Raw genomic sequence first — 7,981 nt, forward strand, 5'->3', positions numbered from 1 at the left:
TCTGGAATGCACTGTCTGAGAGTGTGGTGGAGGCAGGTTCAGGGAGTATTTGGGATCTGGAATGCACTGCCTGAGACTGTGATGGAGGCAGGTTCTGTGAGTGTTTAGGATCTGGAATGCACTGTCTGAGACTGTGGTGGAGGCAGGTTCAGTGAGTATTTAGGATCTGGAATGCACTGTCTGAGAGTGTGGTGGAGGCAGGTTCAGTGTATGTTTAGGATCTGGAATGCAGTGTCTGAGAGTGTGGTGGAGGCAGGTTCAGTGTGTGTTTAGGATCTGGAATGCACTGTCTGAGAGTGTGGTGGAGGCAGGTTCAGTGTGTGTTTAGGATCTGGAATGCACTGTCTGAGAGTGTGGTGGAGGCAGGTTCAGTGAGTGTTCAGGATCTGGAATGCACTGCCTGAGACTGTGATGGAGGCAGGTTCAGTGAGTGTTTAGGATCTGGAATGCACTGTCTGAGAGTGTGGTGGAGGCAGGTTCAGTGAGTGTTTAGGATCTGGAATGCACTGTCTGAGAGTGTGGTGGAGGCAGGTTCAGTGAGTGTTTAGGATCTGGAATGCACTGTCTGAGAGTGTGGTGGAGGCAGGTTCAGTGAGTGTTTAGGATCTGGAATGCACTGTCTGAGAGTGTGGTGGAGGCAGGTTCAGTGTGTGTTTAGGATCTGGAATGCACTGTCTGAGAGTGCGGTGGAGGCAGGTTCAGTGTGTGTTTAGGATCTGGAATGCACTGTCTGAGAGTGTGGTGGAGGCAGGTTCAGTGAGTGTTTAGGATCTGGAATGCACTGTCTGAGAGTGTGGTGGAGGCAGGTTCAGTGAGTGTTTAGGATCTGGAATGCACTGTCTGAGAGTGTGGTGGAGGCAGGTTCAGTGAGTGTTTAGGATCTGGAATGCACTGTCTGAGAGTGTGGTGGAGGCAGGTTCAGTGAGTGTTTAGGATCTGGAATGCACTGTCTGAGAGTGTGGTGGAGGCAGGTTCAGTGTGTGTTTAGGATCTGGAATGCACTGTCTGAGAGTGTGGTCGCGGCAGGTTCAGTGAGTGTTTAGGATCTGGAATGCACTGTCTGAGAGTGTGGTGGAGGCAGGTTCAGTGAGTGTTTAGGATCTGGAATGCACTGTCTGAGAGTGTGGTGGAGGCAGGTTCAGTGAGTGTTTAGGATCTGGAATGCACTGTCTGAGAGTGTGGTGGAGGCAGGTTCAGTGAGAGTTTAGGATCTGGAATGCACTGTCTGAGAGTGTGATGGAGGCATATTCAGTGAGTGTTTAGGATCTGGAATGCACTGTCTGAGAGTGTGGTGGAGGCAGGTTCAGTGAGTGTTTAGGATCTGGAATGCACTGTCTGAGAGTGTGGTGGAGGCAGGTTCAGTGAGTGTTTAGGATCTGGAATGCATTGTCTGCGAGTGTGGTGGAGGCAGGTTCAGTGTGTGTTTAGGATCTGGAATGCACTGTCTGAGAGTGTGGTGGAGGCAGGTTCAGTGAGTGTTTAGGATCTGGAATGCATTGTCTGCGAGTGTGGTGGAGGCAGGTTCAGTGAGTGTTTAGGATCTGGAATGCACTGTCTGAGAGTGTGGTGGAGGCAGGTTCAGTGAGTGTTTAGGATCTGGAATGCACTGTCTGAGAGTGCGGTGGAGGCAGGTTCAGTGAGTGTTTAGGATCTGGAATGCACTGTCTGAGAGAGTGGTGGAGGCAGGTTCAGTGACTGTTTAGGATCTGGAATGCACTGTCTGAGAGTGTGGTGGAGGCAGGTTCAGTGAGTGTTTAGGATCTGGAATGTACTGTCTGAGAGTGTGGTGGAGGCAGGTTCAGTGAATGTTTAGGATCTGGAATACACTGTCTGAGCTGTGATGGAGGCAGGTTCAGTGACTGTTTAGGATCTGGAATGTACTGTCTGAGCTGTGATGGAGGCAGGTTCAGTGAGTGTTTAGGATCTGGAATGCACTGTCTGTGAGTGTGGTGGAGGCAGGTTCAGTGAATGTTTAGGATCTGGAATACACTGTCTGAGCTGTGATGGAGGCAGGTTCAGTGACTGTTTAGGATCTGGAATGTACTGTCTGAGAGTGTGGTGGAGGCAGGTTCAGTGAGTGTTTAAGATCTGGAATGCACTGTCTGAGAGTGTGGTGGAGGCAGGTTCAGTGTGTGTTTAGGATCTGGAATACACTGTCTGAGCTGTGATGGAGGCAGGTTCAGTGAGTGTTTAGGATCTGGAATGCACTGTCTGTGAGTGTGGTGGAGGCAGGTTCAGTGAGTGTTTAGGATCTGGAATGCACTGCCTGAGACTGTGATGGAGGCAGGTTCAGTGAGTGTTTAGGATCTGGAATGTACTGTCTGAGAATGTGGTGGAGACAGGTTCAGTGAGTGTTTAAGATCTGGAATGCACTGTCTGAGAGTGTGGTGGAGGCAGGTTCAGTGAGTGTTTAGGATCTGGAATGCACTGTCTGAGAGTGTGGTGGAGGCAGGTTCAGTGTGTGTTTAGGATCTGGAATGCACTGTCTGAGAGTGTGGTGGAGGCAGGTTCAGGGAGTGTTTAGGATCTGGAATGCACTGTCTGAGAGTGTGGTCGCGGCAGGTTCAGTGAGTGTTTAGGATCTGGAATGCACTGTCTGAGAGTGTGGTGGAGGCAGGTTCAGTGTGTGTTTAGGATCTGGAATGCACTGTCTGAGAGTGTGGTCGCGGCAGGTTCAGTGAGTGTTTAGGATCTGGAATGCACTGTCTGAGAGTGTGGTGGAGGCAGGTTCAGTGAGTGTTTAGGATCTGGAATGCTCTGTCTGAGAGTGTGGTGGAGGCAGGTTCAGTGAGTGTTTAGGATCTGGAATGCACTGTCTGAGAGTGTGGTGGAGGCAGGTTCAGTGAGTGTTTAGGATCTGGAATGCACTGTCTGAGAGAGTGGTGGAGGCAGGTTCAGTGAGTGTTTAGGATCTGGAATGCACTGTCTGAGAGTGTGGTGGAGGCAGGTTCAGTGAGTGTTTAGGATCTGGAATGCACTGTCTGAGAGTGTGGTGGAGGCAGGTTCAGTGAGTGTTTAGGATCTGGAATGCACTGTCTGAGAGTGTGGTGGAGGCAGGTTCAGTGAGTGTTTAGGATCTGGAATGCACTGTCTGAGAGTGTGGTGGAGGCAGGTTCAGTGAGTGTTTAGGATCTGGAATGCACTGTCTGAGAGAGTGGTGGAGGCAGGTTCAGTGAGTGTTTAGGATCTGGAATGCACTGTCTGAGAGTGTGGTGGAGGCAGGTTCAGTGAGTGTTTAGGATCTGGAATACACTGTCTGAGAGTGTGATGGAGGCAGGTTCAGTGAGTGTTTCGGATCTGGAATGCACTGTCTGAGAGTGTGGTGGAGGCAGGTTCAGTGAGTGTTTAGGATCTGGAATGCACTGTCTGAGAGTGTGGTGGAGGCAGGTTCAGTGAGTGTTTTGGATCTGGAATGCACTGTCTGAGAGTGTGGTGGAGGCAGGTTCAGTGAGTGTTTAGTATCTGGAATGCACTGTCTGAGAGTGTGGTGGAGGCAGGTTCAGTGAGTGTTTAGGATCTGGAATGCACTGTCTGAGAGTGTGGTGGAGACAGGTTCAGTGAGTGTTTAGGATCTGGAATGCACTGTCTGAGAGTTTGGTGGAGGCAGGTTCAGTGAGTGTTTAGGATCTGGAATACACTGTCTGAGCCGTGATGGAAGCAGGTTCAGTGAGTGTTTAGGATCTGGAATGCACTGTCTGTGAGTGTGGTGGAGGCAGGTTCAGTGAGTGTTTAGGATCTGGAATGCACTGCCTGAGAGTGTGGTGGAGGCAGGTTCAGTGTGTGTTTAGGATCTGGAATGCACTGTCTGAGAGTGCGGTGGAGGCAGGTTCAGTGAGTGTTTAGGATCTGGAATGCACTGTCTGAGAGTGTGGTGGAGGCAGGTTCAGTGTGTGTTTAGGATCTGGAATGCACTGTCTGAGAGTCTGGTGGAGGCAGGTTCAGGGAGTGTTTAGGATCTGGAATGCACTGCCTGAGACTGTGATGGAGGCAGGTTCAGTGAGTGTTTAGGATCTGGAATGCACTGTCTGTGAGTGTGGTGGAGGCAGGTTCAGTGAGTGTTTAGGATCTGGAATGCACTGCCTGAGAGTGTGGTGGAGGCAGGTTCAGTGTGTGTTTAGGATCTGGAATGCACTGTCTGAGAGTGTGGTGGAGGCAGTTTCAGTGTGTGTTTAGGATCTGGAATGCACTGTCTGAGAGTCTGGTGGAGGCAGGTTCAGGGAGTGTTTAGGATCTGGAATGCACTGCCTGAGACTGTGATGGAGGCAGGTTCAGTGAGTGTTTAGGATCTGGAATGCACTGTCTGAGAGTGTGGTGGAGGCAGTTTCAGTGAGTGTTTAGGATCTGGAATGCACTGTCTGAGAGTGTGGTGGAGGCAGGTTCAGGGAGTATTTGGGATCTGGAATGCACTGCCTGAGACTGTGATGGAGGCAGGTTCAGTGAGTGTTTAGGATCTGGAATGCACTGTCTGAGACTGTGGTGGAGGCAGGTTCAGTGAGTATTTAGGATCTGGAATGCACTGTCTGAGAGTGTGGTGGAGGCAGGGTCAGTGTGTGTTTAGGATCTGGAATGCACTGTCTGAGAGTGTGGTCGCGGCAGGTTCAGTGAGTGTTTAGGATCTGGAATGCACTGTCTGAGAGTGTGGTGGAGGCAGGTTCAGTGAGTGTTTAGGATCTGGAATGCACTGCCTGAGACTGTGGTGGAGGCAGGTTCAGTGAGTGTTTAGGATCTGGAATGCACTGTCTGAGAGTGCGGTGGAGGCAGGTTCAGTGAGTGTTTAGGATCTGGAATGCACTGTCTGAGAGTGCGGTGGAGGCAGGTTCAGTGAGTGTTTAGGATCTGGAATGCACTGTCTGAGAGAGTGGTGGAGGCAGGTTCAGTGAGTGTTTAGGATCTGGAATGCACTGTCTGAGAGTGTGGTGGAGGCAGGTTCAGTGAGTGTTTAGGATCTGGAATGCACTGTCTGAGAGTGTGGTGGAGGCAGGTTCAGTGAGTGTTTAGGATCTGGAATGCACTGTCTGTGAGTGTGGTGGAGGCAGGTTCAGTGAGTGTTTAGGATCTGGAATACACTGTCTGAGCTGTGATGGAGGCAGGTTCAGTGAGTGTTTAGGATCTGGAATGCACTGTCTGTGAGTGTGGTGGAGGCAGGTTCAGTGAGTGTTTAGGATCTGGAATACACTGTCTGAGCTGTGATGGAGGCAGGTTCAGTGACTGTTTAGGATCTGGAATGTACTGTCTGAGACTGTGGTGGAGACAGGTTCAGTGAGTGTTTAAGATCTGGAATGCACTGTCTGAGAGTGTGGTGGAGGCAGGTTCAGTGTGTGTTTAGGATCTGGAATACACTGTCTGAGCTGTGATGGAGGCAGGTTCAGTGGGTGTTTAGGATCTGGAATGCACTGTCTGTGAGTGTGGTGGAGGCAGGTTCAGTGAGTGTTTAGGATCTGGAATGCACTGCCTGAGACTGTGATGGAGGCAGGTTCAGTGAGTGTTTAGGATCTGGAATGTACTGTCTGAGACTGTGGTGGAGACAGGTTCAGTGAGTGTTTAAGATCTGGAATGCACTGTCTGAGAGTGTGGTGGAGGCAGGTTCAGTGAGTGTTTAGGATCTGGAATGCACTGTCTGAGAGTGTGGTGGAGGCAGGTTCAGTGTGTGTTTAGGATCTGGAATGCACTGTCTGAGAGTGTGGTGGAGGCAGGTTCAGGGAGTGTTTAGGATCTGGAATGCACTGTCTGAGAGTGTGGTGGAGGCAGGTTCAGTGTGTGTTTAGGATCTGGAATGCACTGTCTGAGAGTGTGGTCGCGGCAGGTTCAGTGAGTGTTTAGGATCTGGAATGCACTGTCTGAGAGTGTGGTGGAGGCAGGTTCAGTGAGTGTTTAGGATCTGGAATGCACTGTCTGAGAGAGTGGTGGAGGCAGGTTCAGTGAGTGTTTAGGATCTGGAATGCACTGTCTGAGAGTGTGGTGGAGGCAGGTTCAGTGAGTGTTTAGGATCTGGAATGCACTGTCTGAGAGTGTGGTGGAGGCAGGTTCAGTGAGTGTTTAGGATCTGGAATGCACTGTCTGAGAGTGTGGTGGAGGCAGGTTCAGTGAGTGTTTAGGATCTGGAATGCACTGTCTGAGAGTGTGGTGGAGGCAGGTTCAGTGTGTGTTTAGGATCTGGAATGCACTGTCTGAGAGTGTGGTGGAGGCAGGTTCAGTGAGTGTTTAGGATCTGGAATGCACTGTCTGAGAGTGTGGTGGAGGCAGGTTCAGTGAGTGTTTTGGATCTGGAATGCACTGTCTGAGAGTGTGGTGGAGACAGGTTCAGTGAGTGTTTAGGATCTGGAATGCACTGTCTGAGAGTTTGGTGGAGGCAGGTTCAGTGAGTGTTTAGGATCTGGAATACACTGTCTGAGCCGTGATGGAAGCAGGTTCAGTGAGTGTTTAGGATCTGGAATGCACTGTCTGTGAGTGTGGTGGAGGCAGGTTCAGTGAGTGTTTAGGATCTGGAATGCACTGTCTGAGAGTGTGGTGGAGGCAGGTTCAGTGTGTGTTTAGGATCTGGAATGCACTGTCTGAGAGTGTGGTGGAGGCAGGTTCAGTGTGTGTTTAGGATCTGGAATGCACTGTCTGAGAGTGTGGTGGAGGCAGGTTCAGTGTGTGTTTAGGATCTGGAATGCACTGTCTGAGAGTGTGGTGGAGGCAGGTTCAGTGTGTGTTTAGGATCTGGAATGCACTGTCTGAGAGTGTGGTGGAGGCAGGTTCTGTGAGTGTTTAGGATCTGGAATGCACTGTCTGAGACTGTGGTGGAGGCAGGTTCAGTGAGTATTTAGGATCTGGAATGCACTGTCTGAGAGTGTGGTGGAGGCAGGTTCAGTGAGTGTTTAGGATCTGGAATGCACTGTCTGAGAGTGTGGTGGAGGCAGGTTCAGTGTGTGTTTAGGATCTGGAATGCAGTGACTGAGAGTGTGGTGGAGGCAGGTTCAGTGAGTGTTTAGGATCTGGAATGCACTGTCTGAGAGTGTGGTGGAGGCAGGTTCAGTGAGTGTTTAGGATCTGGAATGCACTGTCTGAGAGTGTGGTGGAGGCAGGTTCAGTGAGTGTTTAGGATCTGGAATGCACTGCCTGAGACTGTGATGGAGGCAGGTTCAGTGAGTGTTTAGGATCTGGAATGCACTGTCTGAGAGTGTGGTGGAGGCAGGTTCAGTGAGTGTTTAGGATCTGGAATGCACTGTCTGAGAGTGTGGTGGAGGCAGGTTCAGTGTGAGTTTAGGATCTGGAATGCACTGTCTGAGAGTGTGGTGGAGGCAGGTTCAGTGAGTGTTCAGGATCTGGAATGCACTGCCTGAGACTGTGATGGAGGCAGGTTCAGTGAGTGTTTAGGATCTGGAATGCACTGTCTGAGAGTGTGGTGGAGGCAGGTTCAGTGAGTGTTTAGGATCTGGAATGCACTGTCTGAGAGTGTGGTGGAGGCAGGTTCAGTGAGTGTTTAGGATCTGGAATGCACTGTCTGAGAGTGTGGTGGAGGCAGGTTCAGTGAGTGTTTAGGATCTGGAATGCACTGTCTGAGAGTGTGGTGGAGGCAGATTCAGTGTGTGTTTAGGATCTGGAATGCACTGTCTGAGAGTGAGGTGGAGGCAGGTTCAATGTGTGTTTAGGATCTGGAATGCACTGTCTGAGAGTGTGGTGGAGGCAGGTTCAGTGTGTGTTTAGGATCTGGAATGCACTGTCTGAGAGTGAGGTGGAGGCAGGTTCAATGTGTGTTTAGGATCTGGAATGCACTGTCTGAGAGTGTGGTGGAGGCAGGTTCAGTGTGTGTTTAGGATCTGGAATGCACTGTCTGAGAGTGTGGTGGAGGCAGGTTCAGTGTGTGTTTAGGATCTGGAATGCACTGTCTGAGAGTGTGGTGGAGGCAGGTTCAGTGTGTGTTTAGGATCTGGAATGCACTGTCTGAGAGTGTGGTGGAGGCAGGTTCAGTGTGTGTTTAGGATCTGGAATGCACTGT

This window comes from Heterodontus francisci, unplaced genomic scaffold (genome assembly GCF_036365525.1).
Source record: "Heterodontus francisci isolate sHetFra1 unplaced genomic scaffold, sHetFra1.hap1 HAP1_SCAFFOLD_780, whole genome shotgun sequence".
Lineage (NCBI taxonomy): Eukaryota > Metazoa > Chordata > Chondrichthyes > Heterodontiformes > Heterodontidae > Heterodontus > Heterodontus francisci.